The 19,973-nt window shown below is 45.5% G+C and overlaps 1 protein-coding gene across 3 annotated transcripts in view; it reads right to left on the bottom strand.

Annotated features, from left to right (window-relative positions):
* The window catches only part of PTPN11 (protein tyrosine phosphatase non-receptor type 11), a 234,342-nt gene that overhangs the window by 198,046 nt on the left and 16,323 nt on the right, over positions 1–19,973 (bottom strand). Inside the window, exon 1 of one of the 3 annotated variants that reach the window (XM_078780848.1) lies at positions 13,995–14,006. The exons of the other annotated variants lie outside the window; for them this stretch is intronic. The gene's annotated coding sequence lies outside the window, so the exon portion shown is untranslated. Of the gene's footprint in view, positions 1–13,994; positions 14,007–19,973 lie in introns of those variants that run through there. 3 annotated transcript variants of the gene reach the window in all.

The raw sequence follows: 19,973 nt of genomic DNA, 5'->3' as shown, positions 1-19,973 counted from the left end.
GGGAGAGGGAGAGGTCCAAGGGGGGTCCCGCAGCACAACCGGCGCGTTCAGCAGCCGCCGTTCCTCTTTGGCCCTGCTCCAAACCGCCGTTCAGGCCCCCTTTGGCGGTTGGGTGGTCTTGCGGCTGCGGCCTCCGTCCGCTGCGTTCCCAGGACTTGTCTCACTCGCTTTTCACCACCGACTCCTCACCACCGCAACCAACTGTGACCACTGACCCTCCTTTTGCAACCGACTCAGACCAACTCTTCTCTCTCTCTTTCTCGGTGCGACCAACTCCTCCTCTCTCTCTCTTTCTCCGACCAACCCAGAGTGCATCTCTCTTTCTTCTTCTCCCCCTCCACTTCCGGTTGCGCCCTTTTATAGCGCCCCCCAGCGATCACGCCCCCGGCGCTTTGGACACGCCCATCGGGGCGCTCACCTCGGCCCTGGCTGGTCGCACGACCCTCGGGCTCCGCCCCGGACGACGACGGGCGGGCGCGCCCCTCCCCTCCTCTGACGAGGTGGAGACACGCCTTTCTTCCCTGACTCGAGCCTCGTGGTCAATGGCGGTTATTGGAGGGGAGGTGATTGGGAATCGAGGCTCAGCAATGACGAGAGGGGATGTAATATGGCAATCGAGGGTCGGCAATCACGAAAGGGGGGATGTGAAGGAAATGGGGATTTTTGGGGATGGGAATGGAAGGGGATCTATTCTCTTTCACTGGTGCAATGGAGTATTTCAATTAATGGGAGACACAGCCTTATCTTAAAACACAGAATAAGATATAACTATCGAACATGAATATCCTATGATTGGCTGACGTGTATGCTTGTGGACTATGGGACGCCCTTTTGATCTTACACAGCTCCGGAGGCAGGAGGCACAGCACAACAACAATAATAATAATCATACAGCACACAATAAAAAAAAATATATGCAGTCCTCATATCCACAACAATATATATATATATATATATATATATATATATATATATATATATATATATATATATATATATATATATGAGTGGAAGGTAAAAGTTTTTGCCCCCCCAAAGATAAATTGACACAGATATTCATCCATTTTTTATATGTACATTCTTCCCAGTCGTGGGTGAGTTGTCCAATGCCATTTGGAGATAAGGTCATGTTTTTGTTTTTGGAGATAAGGTCATAAGGTCATGTTTTTGGCTTGGACTTTGAGAAGGGGAAAAAAATTAAAAATAAAAACTTTGAAGCTGAAACAATGACATCCTCATGATAGATACACTTTACACAGTCATTGCAAAACTATGATAATGGAAAAAATATTGTGGGATATGCCATCCTTCCAAGCCAAATTCTGCATTTTCACCTCCATTACCTAAGGTGGACAGAGGAGATGCGTGTGTGTGTGTGTGTGTGTGTGTGTGTGTGTGTGTGTGTGTGTGTGTGTGTGTGTGTGTGTGTGTGTGTGTGTCTCCATCTCTCCCTCCCAACATGGACCAAGTGTTACCCACCCATCCAAACTCTCTTCCTCATGTGGTGATTTAAATTGTCACCATACCAATTGGTGAAGTGCTGGTCCCTCTCTCACCATCCATGACACTGAAGCAAAGGATTTCTGTGACTCCATTTGGCCTGACTCAATTTGAACTTTCAGACCCGGATTTATGTCAATGGCAAATCCTCCCTTGTGGACTCGGCAATGACCACTAATGTCTCCTGTTCTTTTTCTGCTCCAATTGCTACATCCAATGGTGCTTACGAGAGTCAACATCACTGTGGCAATACTCCAAGAGCTGCCTCAGTATCTGTGACAAAAGCAGTTCACTTGGGCTGATTTGCAGGCAGACTGCAAGCAGACATCTCTTCAGGACTAGTATCCCATATCTACTGCCCCTGATGTTAACTCTCGCTCTCTCACTTCCACTCAATTTCTTTTTCTCTCTTTTTCTCTTTTTCTCTTCTTTTCTCTCTTTTTCTCTCCTTTTCTCTCTTTTTCTCTCTTTTTCTCTCTTTACCAATTTTTCTCTCTTTTTCCCTATTTTTCTCTTTTTACCTCTTTTTCGCTCTTTTTCTCTCTTTTTACCTGTTTTTCTCTCTTTTTCTCTCTTTTTACCTATTTTTCTCTCTTTACCTCTTTTTCTCTCTTTTTACCTAACCCCCGCTCTAGCAGGGAAAATGGCCTTAAAATGCATGTTGTTCTCTCTTTTTACCTATTTTTATGCTGTTTTTCTCTTCTTCTTTTTTTAACCTCTTTTTCTCTCTTTTTCTCTTTTTACCTATTTTTCTCTCTTTTTCTCTTTTTCTCTCTTTTTCTCTCTCTTTTTCTCTCTTTTCTCTCTCTTTTTCTCTCTTTTTGTACACCGCTCCTTTCCTATGCCATCTCCAGGCATTGCAAATCGTCATTGCCGGGCACCAAAGGGGGCTCGGCAGTGACGCACGCTGAAAGAGAGTACTCAGTTTTCACTCTGGTTTCTTGGTTTCTTGTTTTCTTTCTTTCTTTCTTGCTTTCTTGCTTTCTTGTTTGTTTGTCCGGACGATATCTCAGCCATCCTTTAAGCTAGGAAGCTGAAATTTCGGCACAATAGTGAGCAAGTCCTTTGTCAAAAACGGTATTTTTTGTTTTTTGATTAATCAATTAATTGATGAGTTATTTAATTATTAGCGATTAATTAAGTACTTATTTAATTAATTAAATTTCATTTCTCTTCTGACCATTAACTCAGGCACCTTTTGAGTTAGGAAGCTGATATTTGGACATGCCAATGACCAGGTGATTTGGCTGCAAAGGCAATTTTTGATTTATTAATTAATCAATTAATCAATTAATCGATTAATTATTTAATTATTTGATTAATGACAAATTTTTTTTTTTTTTTTAAGTTACAGATTCTGATGAAATGGTGGTGGTTTATTATGTGTTCTCTGACCGAATTGATTAATAATTTAATTTTTTAATGATTATTATTTATTTATTTTCATTATTAATCATTTATTTATCTTCTTTCTCATTTGGCCAATATCTCAGGCATCTTTTGAGCTCAGAAGCTAATATTTGGACATGAGTGACCAGGTTATGTGGCTATCAAGGATATTTTTGATTTATTGATTAATCAATTAATCAATGTATCGATTAATTATTTAATTATTCGATTAATTACTAAAAAAAAAATTTTTCCCCCAGTTACAGATTCTGATGAAATGGTGGTGGTTTATGTGTTCTGTGACCGAATTGATTGATAATTTAATTTTTTAATGATTATTATTTATTTATCTTCATTATTAATCATTTATTTATTTTCTTTCTCATTTGACCAATATCTCAGGCACCTTTTGAGCTGGGAAGCTAATATTTGGACATGACAGTGACCAAGTGATGTGGCTATCAAGGATATTTTTGATTAATTGATTAATCATTTCATCGATTCATTATTTATTGATTAATCGATGAATTACTTATTGATTAATCAATTAATTATTTAGTTTTTTATTAATGACTTATTTGATTAAATTTCTAAAAGATACATCTTCGGATGAAGCACAAGTGGTTTTGTTATGGTATGAGCCAATTGATTAAGAAAATATTTTGTGATAATCTTTTATTGATTTTAATTATACAATTAATCAATCAATTAGATGTATATCTCTCCCTCCCAATGCAGCCTCTATGAGCGCCACTGCGGTATTGCCGGGCGCCGGAGGCGCCCCGGCAATGCCGCGCTGTAGGATATTTAATTATTTGGCATGGGGGCGGTGTACTTTGAATGTATGTGTACTTGTTCTCTCTTTTTTTCTCTCTGCTTCCCACCCATGCTACACTGGATCAAATCCTGTGGCGAGCCAGTTGCTCTGAAACAACTTGACTTCTCTTCCTGGAGGGCCAATCCAACTGAAGGCAATCTCAGATCATTCCACAAAGCACGAAACAGTTGCATATCCATTCTCAGTAGAGCCAGACAAGATCTGTCCAACCTTGAGGCTGAACTCTCAAAACTGTCTCCTTCAGACCAGGTGGCAAATTGTGTGTGTGTTTTATATATATATATATATATATATATTTTTTGTATACAGAATCGAGGCTCGTGAAAGAGCTAACATTTATCACAAAAAAAATAATCAAACAGACGAACAAAATATATAAAAAGAGGGAGCGGTAGACAAGATGGGGAGAGAAGGGGAAGCACACAAACACAACATTTGAGAGCAGGGACATCGGGAGATGTGTGGAAGGGAGAGGGCTTATGGGGAGGCGGGAGAGGTATAAAACACAAGGACACCAAGGACTTCCAGGAAAGAAGTTGGTATTTCAAAAAAGTGGATTTGGGGTGAAATTAGCAGGGGTAGAAAAGATCAAGGTTTTGGATGGGGGAAGATAAGAGCTGGTGGTGAACAGCTGTTTTAAAGACCTGGAGGGAGGAGTGGGATTGAAGAGAGTGAGTGAGTTTGTTCCAGAGGCGGGAGAAAAGAGGAATGAAGGAGTGAAGGTGAGCAGAGAGTCTTGATTTTGGCAGTTTAACCATAAGAGGGTTGCAGGCAGATCTTGTGCGACCTGCAGGAATATTTGTGGGACAGAGCCCAGAGAGAGCTGGGGGAGCAAGGCCGGAGAGGAGTCGGTAGAAGACGGAAAGACCACCAACCTGCCTGCGGTGATTAAGTGAAAGGCCCACAGAGATAGCTTCATCGCGGGAGATTCCAATGATTCTGAACGCTTTGATTTCAACAACGTGAAGACGAGCTAGGTGTGAGGCAGGAACACCAGCCCAGAGGGGAGAGCAGTACTCCATTGAGCTGCGGATGAAAGCCTTGTATGTGGTGAGGAGCTCAGGCGTGCCAAGGAAGGACTTCGCATGACGGAGGATGCCCAGTCGGCGACTGGCTTTGGAGGCCAGCTTGGAAATGTGGTTTTCCGAGGAAATATCATGGCAGATAGTGAGACCCAAAAGCTTGAGTGATAGAACTTCTTGGAGAGGATCATTCAGAAAGTGGATGGGAGGGTTGTCCAGTCGGTCTTTTCGGAGAGACATCGTAAGAGTGTGAGATTTGTCAGGATTAAAAGACATGTTCCACTTGTTTGCCCAGTCTGTGATTTTGTCCAGGTCTGCAGAGAGTGAGGAGGCTGTAGACTGCCAATCTGAGGGATGAGGAATGGAGCGGCAGAGAGTGGAGTCATCAGCAAAGAGATAGAGAGGCTTTTCAAGAGAGTCAGAGAGATCATCGATGAAGACCAGAAAAAGCACATGGCCCAGAACACTGCCTTGGGGAACTCCAACCTGAACAGGAAGGGGAGATGAGAGAAATCCATTCAGTGCCAAGCAGATGGCAGATGACCTTGAGCAAAAGAGAGGGTGAAGAGAACAGATAGAGGGAGTGGCCGAGCGGAAGAACAGGATTTTAGGATCCGTGGGCTGATGCCGTCAGGTCCAGTTGCAGAATCAGAGTCGAGGGTTGACAGAAACATTTCCACCTTGTCAGGAGGAAAGGACACAGAGTCCAGGAGCAGCTGGGTACGACTGGGTACGGTGGGTACAGAGAGGGATGGGTTTGGGACACAGGATTTAGAGGCAAACACAGTTGAGGCAATCAGCTTTTTCACGTGCGGAGTCAGCTGTGTAGCCGTTTGAGGTAAGGGAGGGGATGGAGGGGGAACAAACACCAGAAACAGATTTGACCAGATGCCACCAGGATTTGGAAGAGGGAGACAGTTAAGAGAGTTCGGTCTTGAGAACGGAGAGATATTGTTTCCTGGCTCTCCTGAGGGTGGACACACACTTGTTTCGGGCTTTGTGAAAGGAAATGAGATTTCCTTCCGTTGGATTTGCTTTCCAGGAGACGAAGGCAAGTTGTTTCTGGGCAAAAGCCTCACCACAAGATTCCGTGTACCATGGATGGGAGGAAGGTTATGAAAACTGAAGACGAAATGGGATAAATCTGTGCATGAGAGAGAGAGCAATTTACTTTGGAAGAATTCCCAGGATGAGTTGATGTCAGAGGCGGTCGAGATGGGAGACCAGTCCAGATGATTGATGGCTGCTTGAAGACCGTGCCAGTTGGCCTGAGTGAAATGCCAGACTCGTCGACACTGAGGAGGCTCTCTGAGAATGGTCAGAGATGTCAACTTTAACAAGCACATGATCAGATGAGCCGATTGGAGCAGAAGAAGAGCAGTAGACATTTTCAGGGAAGTTAGTCATAACCAAGTCCAGAAGAGAAGATGCTCCGTTGACTGAGATCCGGGTCGGGAAATTGACAGATTGTGTCAGTCCCAGTGAGTCGCAGAAGTCCTTTGCTGAGGAGCCATGGCTGGTGAGAGAGGTACCCACACCCAGCCAACTGGCATGGTGACAATTGAAATCACCACATATGAGGAAAAGAGAGTTGGGATGAGTAGATAGAAGTTGGTCCATATTATCAGACAGCGAGATGTAGATGGAGTCATCACTGTTTGGTGGACGGTACAACACACATATGAACAAAGGGTGGGAGCGAAGGGGAAGCCGTAGCCAGAGGTATTCCTGGGGGTGAGGTGGAGAGAGGGCAGTGCAGGGCGAGTGATGGAGAGTTTTTTTTTTATAAAGATAGCAACCCCACCTCCAGGACGAGGCTCAGGTCTATCATACCGGAAGAGGGAGTAACCCGGGAGAGATACTAAGGAATCAGAGACATCATGAAGGAGGAAAGTTTCTGTTAAGCAGATCACGTCTGGTTTGTCAGAAGCAACCTGTATGGAGAGATCAGTCAAGTTCGAGCAAAGGCCCCGGATGTTTGAGGTCCATACCATTAATGAAGAGGAAGGGGGAGCATCGGATACAGAACAGGGGGGTGGGGGAGAGGGGTAGGGCAAGATGTGGACGAGGAGGAAGAGGTAGGGAGAGCTGTTGAAGGTGTGTCAGATTTCAGAATAGCTCGGAGAAAGGGAAGGATGGGGTGGACAAAAGGTTTGATGGTGATTGGGTGAGGCACAGTGAGGTGTTATTTGAGGAGGGGGAAGAGCGAGGCAGAAGGTTGGGGGAGATGGAAGTGAGGGTTGGAAGGGGGAAGAAGCGGGGAGGATGCTTTGAAGAGGAGGGGCTAGAGGGGGGAAATAGAGAAGAAATGAGGGTGGGGAGATTTGAAAGGGAGGGGCTAGGGGGGAGTTTAGGAGGGAAGGGACAAGGGGAGGATTTGAAAGGGATGGGAGATGGGGGAGATTTGGAGGAGAGGGGTGAGGGGGGAGTCTAGGAGGGGAGGGGCAATGGGGGAGATTTGGAGGGGAGGGGTGATGGGGAAGTTTTGGAGGGGAGGGGCAAGGGGGAAGATTTGAAAGGGATGGGTGATGGGGAAGATTTGGAGGGGAGGGGCAAGGGGGAAGATTTGAAAGAGATGGGTGATGGGGAGGATTTGGAGGGGAGGGGCAAGGGGGGAGATTTGGAGGGGAGGGGTGATGGGGAAGTTTTGGAGGGGAGGGGTGAGCTTGGATTTTAGAAAGTGTATGATTCATGGGAAACGAACATTTATTGCAAAATGAGTTTCTTGTGACCTTCAAGTCAAAAATACGTTTAAGGACGCTGGAGGGGGGGGGGGGGGGGTGGAGTCCAGGTGAGTTTAGGGAATGTCTGAAAGAGGAACTGTAAGAGATGGAATTTTTTTTGGAATGAATAGATTTGGTGAGGAAGTCGAAAACACCCTTTTAAAGAAGAAGAATAAAAAGGTGTTATAATATACGACAGAATACAGTACATCAGGGGAAAGTTTAAACATTTTTAAACTTAACAGTGAAAACTATCTGGGGAAATGGAGGTGAAACAGGTGATCGAAGAACAAACGAACGAATAACAACAACGATTAAACAAATAAGACCAACGAATAAGAATAAAGGAGGAAACTTTTTTTTTCTTTTTTTTTGAGGAGATTTTAAACAAGGACGTATGGGGTGAAAAGACTGGGAAAAACAGAGAACGAAAGTAATTGGGGCACAATCGACGGACCACTGAGAGAAAAACAAAGCCTCAAGGTAGGACACGGTACCCTACAAGGCCTCAAAAGACGCGACACTAATTAACCGACGGTTTTCTATACAGGTATGAAAAATTAACACCGATAATCTTCTGAAGGACACACTATAGGTGCACACACCGAAAGATAAATACAGTTTCGACAAAAAAACACAATTGTGAACAATTACTTAACTTCGAAAGCGTGAGAGCGTGGACAGCTTCAAAAAACGTGACTCGCTGACAAAGATCTCGCGAGATCTCAAGAGCAGTTGAGCAGTCGACTTGTTGAGTCCATCTCTGGAGTGTTCTCCCATTCCATCCCTTCCCTCTCTTCAAATGGCACTGTAGCCAACTGCATTCGTGAGAAGGCTGAATGCCTCAATTCTGTGTTTGCTTTCAAATCTTGTATCCCCCAACAACTCACTCTCGACACCCACCCAAACCATTCAAACCCAACTGCTCCTGAAATCTGCATATTTTTCACCATTGAAGGTGAAGATGTTTCTGATAACCCTCGACTCGGATTCTGCAAATGGTCCAGACAGTATCAGCTCAGGTGTCCTAAAAACCTGCTCTGCTGCTCTTGTCCAACCAATGTCTGCCCTTTTCACCCTATCATTTGCCCTAGGTCATCTTCCATCTGCTTGGAATTCATACAACATCACGACATTACATAAGGTGCAAAAGCGATTCTCTTAACTACAGACCTATCAGCTTACTTCCAATCATCAGCAAGGTCATGAAACCCATCATCGCAGTTGATATGAAATCCTTCCTCCTCTTCTCCAACAACCTCATCTCATCAGATCACCAACTTGGTTTCAGACATGGTCACTCCACCTTGGACATGCTGCTTCTACTCATGCAACAATGGATGGAGGCCCTTAATGTCAGACATGAGATCATGGCCATCTCTCTGGACATATCTCTTGCTCTTGATACAGTCTGGAATTTTGACTTGCTTTCCAAACTCTCTGCCTATGGCAGTATGGCATCCAAGACCAACTCCACACATGGCTTAATGACCTCCTCTACTGTCGCAGCCAATGTCTGGGACACAAGGGAATCCTTTTATCTCCTCTCCCTGTCAAGGTTGGAGTGCCCCAAGGCAGTGTTCTGGTCCCAATCCTATTCATGATCTTCATAAATGATCTCTCCGTCTCTATGGAAAATCATCTTTATCGATTTTCTGGTGACTCCACTCTCTACCGTGACATCCCTCATCCTTCATAGGCAGGCAGCAGCCTCTTCCCTCTCTTCTGACCTTGATAGGATCACGAGCTGGTCAAACACTTGGAATATGTCTTTCAACCCAGACAATTCTCCAACTCTCACTGTACCTTGCCGAAATTACTATCTGGCAAATGTCCCCATCTACTTTCTTAACAATCCTCTTGGAGAAGTTCAGTCACTCAAACATTTGGGCCTCACTACCAGCCATGATATTTCTTGGGCAAACACATACGTAGTGTGTTCAAAAAGTATTCGACCTTTATTTTTCGTGTGTAAAAAACAAAGAAGCTAGGGAGGCGTTGATTGGTGCACTTATGTAGGCGATCCGAATGCGCACGCGTGAATTTTTTCCCACCTGCAGAAGCTGTCATTCGACGGCAGACCGCCGATGAGTGAGGACATGTAAGTGAGCGCCGTCGGATTTTCGTTTTTGACAAAATGACGGAAAAACTTGAACAACGCTACTGCATCAAATTTTGTGTTTTTTGGCCTCAGGGATGTTGGATGCTTCCATTGTGATGACTGCAACTTGGTTTCTGGGTCGTACCCATAAACCCAGGACTCATCGCTAGTGATCACTGTGTTGAGGAAGCTGGGATCGTTGTTCACAGTCCCCAGCATGTCCTGTGCGATCTCCAAACAGAGTTGCTTCTGCTCAATCGTTAGCAGCTTTGGTACGAACTTCGCTGAGATTCTCCTGAAGCCCAAATCCTCCTTCATAATGGAATGAACGGTGTTGAATCTTGCGGATCGTTTCCACTTGGGAATCGCCAAGCTTTACACAAAATTTGATGCAGTAGCGTTGTTCAGGTTTTTCCGTCATTTTGTCAAAAACTAAAATCCGACGGCGCTCACTTACATGTCCTCACTCATCGGCGGTCTGCTGTCGAATGACAGCTTCTGCAGGTGGGAAAAAATTCACGCGTGCGCATTAGGATCGCCTACATACATGCACCAATCAACGCCTCCCTAGCTTCTTTTTTTTTTACGCACGAAAAATAAAGGTCGGATACTTTTTGAACACAGTATATCTAAGTTGGCTCCAAAGCAAGTCACAGACTGGGCATCCTCCATCGTGCAAAGTCTTTCCTCGTCACAACTGAACTTTTATCTACCTAATCTACTGACAAATGCCTTCATCCAGTTTGGGATAATGACACCCATTCCTCAGATTTTGCTCAGCTTGAGGCCATGGAAATCTCCCGCAATGAAGCCGAGTCTCTGGGCCTATCATTTTCACATCGCAGACACGTCGGTGGTCTCTCTGGTTTCTACTACCTCCTTTTTGGTCTTGCACCTTGTGACAAGCTCTGCTCCCTCGCCCACCTCCCCTCTCTTATACGTATCTGCAGAGCACATATGGTCTGCTAGTAACCCACTTCTGGTAAAACTCCCAAAATCCCGAATTGCTACTCATCTCCACTCATTTGTTCCTCAACTTCCTGCCTGTGGAACCAACCTCCTCAGTTTCTTCAATCTCATTCTTCCTTCCAGGAATTCAACACAGCTGTTCACCACCATCTCGGTTCATGCCCCATCCACACCCATAATCTTTTATACCCTCATTAACCGTCTCCAAGCCCACCTCTTTCCACGTTTCCACTTTTTCCGATTTTGTGATCGAGTGTGTGCAGCTGTCTCAATCTTGTTCATTCACTGTGTGCTCCAATTGCACTCATTCTTCCCCACACCCCTTTAGCTCCTTATATATTTGTCCTTTAATCCTGGTGAGTGTGCCTCCCCTCCCCTTTCTACTGTTTTCCTTCATTATGTTATGTCGTGGCACATTCTTTGTCATTCTATGACTGGAAAAGAATGAAACACAATGTAAACCATTGAGGTTTATAGATAGATAAATATATATATATCTATCAGGAACAGTTCACAAATCCATGTGAACGTCAATTGCAGTTGCAAGTCAATCATTATATTGCATTATTTTTAACGCCCTTCAAGTTTCTACATGCACAGATACGCACAAGGAAAACTTAAAAGTTTCATCGTCATGAGTTCTCAAAAGGCTCGGAATAAGTGTTCCTCCCTTGCACTGTCAGGAGGAAGTGCTCAGATAATTTCACAGCAAATAATAGCACAGCAATGAATCAGAACCAGAATGCCCGATCGAGAACACAAATCATTCATTGCTCATTGCTCGAAACCACCCGCCCCGACTCGACAATATCATTCATTTCCTCTATAATCAGACATGCCAACCCCTTAGCTGTGGGTTCACAGAGCAAGCCGTGGCATGTAATTAATGCCATTCCGTGCTCATACAAAAGTCAGATTTACGGCGGGAATGGCTTCCTGGTTTTGGTCACCATTTTTGAGTGGAATATTTTGTGCTGTACCAATGAGGCACTTTGACCTTCAATAAAATGAGGAGTTAAGTTATGCACATTCAATATTAACAAATGCTGATCTTGAAAACAAGTTCACCAACTGTATTCCTGATGGGCAACTTTTGTGCTTCTGAAGTTGTGACATGGTGTGCAAGTTTCCATTACGTTTGTGGAAACCTCTAATGACTCGGGGATGCTCACAATAAGCATGGTCATCATACAGGTAACAGAGTTCAACAACAGCGATTTATTTCTGAATTTATCTGGATATCTACCATGTTATATTTAAAAACCCCAGAAGATTACATCTCAAAAAAAATTGCCATGTTTCAAAGAAACAGCACATTATCAATGTGTTAGCACATTAATTTTTTTTTTCCGAAGCAGGAAAGGCGTTACTTGTTGGGAAGCCATGTGCAAGGTGGCGTCGATGAAATAAAAGTTTGGGAATTATCATGCGAGTCCTGTGGCTCCCGAAAATAATTAACCTTTTCTGCAAGATTATGCATTATTAATCGCAGCTGAAGACATCAACTCGGTGCCATTTTCTAACACTGAGAATCGAAGAAATGCTAAATGGACTGAAAAGTAGAATCGCAGGCATTCACGAGCGAATGCAATACCCGGCTCCGCCCGCACCCTATCCACCCTCAACCCCACCACCATCACCATCACCATCCACTTTGACCCCTGTAAAATCTAAAATAAGACACCACACTACTGTCGATCTCCTTTAGTCTAGAGGGGATATCACAAGGTATTTTTTCTGCCCAGTCTTATCTGGGTTAGTTTGCAAAGGCCAAATTTTGTGACTAATTTTGACCTTTGGCCCTTGTGAAATTGCCAGGAAGACATGAGAAAAAGCCGCTTTTTCATTAGGTGCTTTGAGGAGGTGTTTGTGCCAGGTCCTGTCCGCATTGGTTAAAAAAAAAAGAAAAGAAAAAAAGCCTGGCATGCCAAAAACGTTGATTTAGCCACCATTTTTGACCATTGACCCATGTAATACCAAAAATAATACACTAGACCAATGTCCACCTGCTTTTGTCCATAGTAAGGTATGTTGTGCCATCTTGTCTGGAATGGATAAATACAAATGCTTTGAAGGTCACAAATGTTAATCTTGTATCCCATTTTCGACCTTTGACCTACGTGAATCTAAGGAAAAGGAAACCAAACTAATGCCAATCTCAATCTAAAGCAGTAAGGTGAATCGTTTTGCCAATGTTTGTCTGGACTGGTTGGAATATAGCTGGGCTTGGGAACCCAGAACCTTAATGTTGTGACCATTTTTGATCATTGACCCCCCTGTATAATCCCAAGAATGATGAATCCGAAATGTGTCGATGAATCCTTATTATAGGGACTGTTTGAAGGCATCCTTGGCAAATTTCACCTGTATCAACTGAAACATAAGGTAATATAACAAGGCAAAATGCATGTGTTCTTTTAGTTTTTCACAATGGAAGTTGAGATGTAGGTTTATTGGACCAAGGTATACCTCCATGCCAAATTTAAAGAGGAATGGCTGAGAGGCGAAGGAATGGCGTGTGATTGTAATTGCTGGAAAAGAGAAGAAAGAAAACAATACATTTCCCTTCCTGTAGGAGGAGGAGGGGAAACAACTTTACGGCAGAAGATAAGAAGTGGAGGGTTGGGGACGGAGGCGGGAGGGGAGGAGGCAGGAGTAGGGGGAGGCAGGGGTAGTGGAGGAGAACTCTGGGATTAAACTTTTTTTTTTAATGAAGAATATATAAACATTTGAAGTGTGTGTTAAATGTTGCACAGACTGTGGTCGAGATTAAGTCACTGTTACCAGGCACAGTGTTTGTAGCATTTTCCAATGTGGCCAGAGGAGGGGAGAAGGGGAGGTGACGGCACAACCAAGAATAACATTTGGCAGCTATATTGATGATGTATACAGGGGCTGCATTTTTGAGAACCTGTGCATGAGGTTCTATGTATTTTACGGCATTCTGGAGATGAAAAGGTTTGGGAAGAGTCGAGTGTAAACGATTATGTTGGGGAGGCAAATTTTTTTATAGTAATTAAAATTTCTATACGGAAAGAATACCTGCAACAGCAAAGTAAAGCAGCTACCTGAATATAATTTGAAGTATCTTCTTCTTCTTCTTTAATGGCCACATTTATTCCCACATTATTGAAAAGGTTGGCTGGGAGAACCTTGGCCAAATTTTCGCAAACCGGCTGGTCATGCAGGTCTGACATTCAATTAAGGTTAGGGCAGGAATTTGTAATTTGTGCAGAGTGCCGGTGATAGCTTGTCTACTCTTCACGAAGGACACAGTGGAATCTTCATGTCCAATAAAAAATGCTGGCAGATGGGATGCCCAGTTTAACGGCCATCCGAGGTATGGCGCACACATTTACGACTCATCTTGCCTGTGAAACACTGGGATGACAGTTCTGTCAAATTTATCCTTTCAAAAAGTACTTTTAATAAATAAGGAACAGAGTTGTAACCTTAAGTTTGAGCATGAAAAATGTCAATTGCAGCATCAGTTGGTCAAAGGCGTAGCATCTGGGCTGTCTGAAATCAGAAACGAGCGTTACATCCTTCGGTGACATCATGTACAATACAGCATAGACTAAAGGACAGGTATTGGGATGCACGAAGAGGCATGTTAAAAGGATTTGGGTTTGTGTCATTGTTAGCAAAAGCACGTGTGACCGGGATTCAATTACACATTTCGCCAGCTGGCTGCATCATTACCGAGGCATGGCCATGGGGCTGATCGAGTGCCTCTGCACACTGGGGCAGGAATTGAGAACTTGGCCACGGTGTCTGCGATCACATCCCTACTCTCTTCATCGCAAGGCATCGTGGGACGTTTCAGGTCCACGAACTAAAGCTCGAAGACAGATCTCCGGCTTAACGTCCACCCGAGGAACCGCACCCTTCGTGACGACTACCAAACAACAATCCGACAATTATTAAGACAGGTCGGGAATCAAACCGAGGCTCAACAGTTCAAAAGTGCATTACCTCTGCACCATCACGACAGACAGACAGATTTATGTGAAGCATTCAAGAAAGTCGTGTAGCCTGGTGTTGGTGTAGCGGCTAGGGCGCCAGCTTAGGATCCTAGGATACTGGGTTCGAATCCCGGTCGATCGCTGAATTAACGCCAGGGAGGTTGACTCAGCCTGTCATCCTTACAAAGTCGGCAAATTGAGTACCAGTTCACTGGTAATTCCCTGTGTGTCGTAAAAAGGCGACAAACAGGGTTGGCGGCAGGAAGGGCATCCGACCGGGCATCCGACCGTAAAACATTGCTTCAAAAAGGGGACCAACAAAAACAACAACAACCACGGTGCCCGAAAAAGGCCAACCCCCACTTTGCGGGGAAAAATGGCCTCTAAAGGTGGTTTTTATTCAAGAAAATCGTCCTAAAAGGAGCACTTCAATAAAATTGGATACAACAACTGAAACTAATTTTAACCTCTTGTATGCCTTAACGAATAAACATCGGTACATCAGTAAAACATTAGAGTAATTAGAGGAAGGCAAGCAGGTATCAAAAGCCTTGAGAAATATGTCATTTAGATCATAATCCACCTTTTCCGTGGGCCAAAGAGGATGCCTAGGACAAAAAAGGTCACTTTGTGGGGCACGTTAAGATATACCTTGGCATGCAGTGACCAAGTTGAAACAAACAGCCACACTTTGTGCAAAAAAAAAGAATATATATATATATATATATATATATTGTATATATATAAAATATACGAAAAAGAAAAATATATATATATATATGAAAAAAAATATATATATATATATATATATATGAAAAAATATATATATATATATATATGAAAATATATATATATATATATATATATATGAAAATATATATATATATATATATATATGAAAATATATATATATATATATATATATGAAAATATATATATATATATATATATGAAAATATATATATATATATATATATGAAAAAATATATATATATATATTGTTGCGGATATGAGGATTGTGTTTTTTTGTATTGTGTGTTTTATTATTATTATTGTTGATTCTGCGCCTCCTGCCTCCGGAGTTGTGTAAAGATAAAAAGGGCGTCTCGGTAATTAGTCCATGAAGCATCCACGTCAGCCAATCATAGAATACCCCTGTTCAGTAGCTTATATCTTATTATGTGTCTTAGGGTAAGGCTGCGTCTCCCATTAACTTAAATACTCCATTGTACCAAGTGAAATAAGAATAGGTCCCCTTTCATTTCATTTCGATGGCCAACTGCATTTTGGGCGGTTTTCTCTTCAACCACCATTGGCCACGAGGCAGGGTTGGAGAAGAAAGGCGTGTCTCCACCTCGTCATAGAGGGGAGGAGTGAGCCAGCCCCACTCGACCAACCATGAACAAGGGGTTTGGCTAGAGAGGGCGGAGGAAGAACGTTTGGGGGAGGTTCGCAAAGGTTGAGGGGCGGGGCCTATATAACCCGCCGGCGGGGCGTTCCCGAGGCAGTTGAGTCCCAGGAGACAAGTCCAGCAGTTGAGTCCCAGGAGACAAGTCCAGCAGTTGAGTCCAGGAGATGAGCTTTGACAGAGTTGAGACAAGGAGGGAGGAGACAAGAGGTGGGTCGTCAGAGAGTTGCGCTTTTACTGAGTCCAAAGTAAGAGCTGGGTCGTCAGAGAGTTGCGCTTTTACTGAGTCCAAAGAAAGAGCTGGGTCGTCAGAGAGTTGCGCTTTTACCGAGTCCAAAGAAAGAGCTGGGTCGTCAGAGAGTTGCGCTTTTACGGAGTCCAAAGAAAGAGCTGGGTCGTCAGAGAGTTGCGCTTTTACCGAGTCCAAAGAAAGAGCTGGGTCGCCAGAGCAGATGCGCTTTTACTGAGACAAGCAGCTCCGACCCGTGACTCCGCGCACACGACAGGCTCGGTGGCATCAGCGGCCGTCGAGGTCCAGCCCGACGTCCCGTGCGGGATCAAGCTCCAGCCAGCTCCGTGCCGTCCTCCCCCTCCAGCCACACACCTCCTTCCAGCAATCCACTCTGCAATTCCCCGCGTGAGTCAGTGTCTTTGTTTGTTCTGTCCTGGGTAGGTAATTAAGCTTGTATAAGGAATTCACTGTGTCACCTGCGTCTCATGTCCCTGTAAATAATCGTGACTGCTCCTTTTTGCTTTGGTGTGTAAATAATAAATCCCGTTACTCTTCTGTACGTCTTCTTCCTCTTTGCATTCGGTCGCTTTAGAGTTTTCCCGATTGAGTAGCTGTGGCGCGATACGGCCAACGTTTGGGTTGAATCGGGTTTTAGTCAGGGAATAACTGTTCGGTCGCGGAGCCTCCGCTCGGCAAATATAACATTTTAACCGCGTCCGTAACAAATTGGTGTCGGGGAGTGAGATACGAGGCCCGAAGCGCGCTTAACGCGCTCAAAATTACGAGCTGCTGGAAATTTGTGTTGTAAAGCAAAACCCGAATTTTGAAATCGCGCCATGGCTGGTCAAGGCGACGGGATGCCGGTGGGAGAGATAGACGGGGTGGAATCGACCCAGGACCTCGGGGAAATGTATATGGAGGATGTGGTTGAGGGGGTATCAAACGCGCAAAATGGCGCTCTCGCGCACGAGGTTTCGGGCGCGCAAGATGGCGTCCTCGCGCACATGGTTGTTGCGGCACCAAATTTAGTCGCGGCAGCCGAGCCCGCAGTGCCAATGGACTTTTGCCTATTTATGACGCATTTCATGGCATCTATGAAGGGTGACAGTAGGGGATTGGATGCAATGATGGCTACCCAGGGAATCGACATGGAAAAAAGGAGGAAGGAAGCAAAGGACAACCCGGAGGGATATCGGGAGCGAATAAACGACAGCATAAAAAAAATGGGGGAGTTCGTAGACGGCATGGGCGGCGGGAGAGGCACATCGGTGCACGACGAGGTAAAGCAGGTCGAGAAGCACTGGTTGAACGAAGTTGAGAAAAGCACGGGTACAATGACGGGGGTAGAAATCGCGACACGGGGTTTGGAAAAGCCGGCGACCGATGAGGTAGAGGGAATTTTATTAAAGCCAACGGTCGTCGAGGTGAATAAAGAAAAAGTGCTGGGAATTAAAATTGGAGATGATGGAGGTAGCCCGGGAATTGCAGGGAGAAATGGAATATGTACAAAGTCCCTGCTCAAATCATGATGATGTACGCACTAACCAAATAAAGAGTTTGCAGGTTTTGGTGCAGGGAGGAAGAAGAACCCCGAAGGTGAGACGTGCTGTGTATTGTGCGGGGAGATTTTGCAGGAGGATGTTTAACGACAAGAGAATTGTCACGCGATTGGGATCGATATGGCACCCGGGCGTTGGTAAAGGGTCCCGTGTGAGTGGAAATGGCACGCGTGTGAGGAAAAAGTGTGCGTCGGCGAGTGAGTGTGTTATAAAGTGTGGGAGTGAAACCGAGTGCGAGCGAGAATGCACGTCGGGGTGTACGGAGTGTGACACGGAGAGTGAGGTGGTGGTGGAACGTGTGCGAGGAAGCACACCTGGGTTGGTAGTAGCACGAGTGTGGGAGAGCCCATGTGAGCGCGTTAGTGGGTGGATGCCAGAGTGCACGCCCATGGTGAGTGTTAAGGAGTACGTAACGGAGGAGAGGTGTGGACCGAGGTGTGCGCAAGAGTGTGCGCGAGAGGTGTGGTGTGTAACAGGGAGTACGTTGGTGGAATGTAAGGACGGCGTTGGAACGCCAGGTTTTGTGAGGGTGAAAGGGGTAGCGTATGCGTGTGAGCATGCAGGTGAAGCATCGACGGTAACCGGGTTAGCGGTTAGAGCGACGGATAGCCGATGCGAGCACTCGGGGCGCGGTGTGCTTTGTTGGATGCAGGGCCCAGCGTGGATCGAAGCTGCGTCGTTTCTCTTCGAAGCGTCGTTGCCGATTCGGGCTTGGCCCCGCCCCGCACGGTCGAGTCCGGGCCTTGTCGGGCCAGGCGACCGGTCCGGTTCAAGGGCGAGTGGGAGGAAGCGGAACGGTGCCCCCTCGTGGGGACGGGGTTCCGACCGAGGGAGATTGAGCCATCGGGCCTGGGACCGCAAGGTGCCGCGCCGAGATGGTGCGTGGAATCTCGGCCCGACCAAACCACCTCCCTTGAACCGAAAGCCGGACGGATTCAACCTGCAGGCGACCAAACCACCCGAATTCATTGCTCGGCTTTACGAAGCCGAGTTTAATGATGTCATGACGCACCGAGGCTAGGATATAGCGGACTGTGATGATGATGGTGATAGTGATAGTGATAGTGATTTGATACGAAATTTAGAAAAGTGAATAGAATTGGCAGTAATTGGAAAATTTTTGATTGGTTGAAATTTGGTGAGCAAAATTGGTAGTGGAACGTCCCCGATGTGGTGGGATGGCAACTCTGTCATCCCTCACAGCAGGGGGCAAAGGAGCACTAGCTTATGGGGTTGATGGCAGTGAAAACTAGCCCAGGTGGGTTAGGATATATCGTGTGTAGGGACCTAGAAGATGACATTAGGTAACGGTAAGGTTGGTTAGTGACAATGACACCTGTATTAGGGACGCAGGTAAATTAGTGTGGATGATAATGACGTGGTATGTGCTTAGTTTAAAGGAAAGACGGGGAGCACTAAGTTAGCAGGGCAACAGGTAGTTCAGATGATGCCGTGTGAGTGTTGGAGGTGTATTCAAGTGTATTGAGCAGTGTGTGAGGAACAGGTGTGATTGCACAGGTGTGCAACTGGACAGGTGGATGGAGCAGTGTTTGAGTGATGGTGATGGTGAGGTGTGTTGTGTTGACCAACTGGTCCAGGAAGAGGAGGAGGGTGCAGGTGGCAACAGGTATGATTGCACAGGTGTGCACCAACAGGTGTGTGGAATACATGGAGTGTGGAATACATGGAGTGTGGAATATATGGGGTATTGGAATGGATGGTCATGGAGTGAGTATGGTGGAAATTGTGGAGTGGAGTGGATGGTGCGAAGGTGTGAATGGTGGAAGGATGGACCCCCATCACGGATACCCGGGGCGGGTAGTGTAAGTGTTAGGTAGAGGGTACAGGTAAATTGTGGTTGGATATTGGCATCTGTGGTGCGGGTGGAAGAATGGTGATTGGATGGGTGCATTAGTGTTGTGGAAATGGCTGGGCGTGTAGCCTGTTAGTGTGTGTAGTTGGTTTGGGCACTCCACCACTGTGAGGATGTCGGCCAGGTGAGGCCGCAGGTGGGCTCTGGGAGCCAGTAGAGTTGTTGTGGATGGGGCCCGAGGATCCGGAGGACGGACCCGGGTAGCCCAGTGCCAGAGGGCACCGAGTGGGGTGACAGAGCCAGGAGGGGCCTTCCCCAGTTAGTTAGGTTAGGGTGAGGAGCTAGGTAAGCTCAGGTGGCAACTGCAGTGGTGGAGGTGTGCAGGTGGGTAGACCTGCTGGGAGAGCTACACGTCACAGCCCAGAAATTGTGCAAGGGCACCGGGAGGTGAATC

Source organism: Myxine glutinosa, chromosome 6 (genome assembly GCF_964187855.1).
Source record: "Myxine glutinosa chromosome 6, kmMyxGlut1.1, whole genome shotgun sequence".
Lineage (NCBI taxonomy): Eukaryota > Metazoa > Chordata > Myxini > Myxiniformes > Myxinidae > Myxine > Myxine glutinosa.
This window is presented reverse-complemented; position numbering and strand designations above follow the sequence as displayed.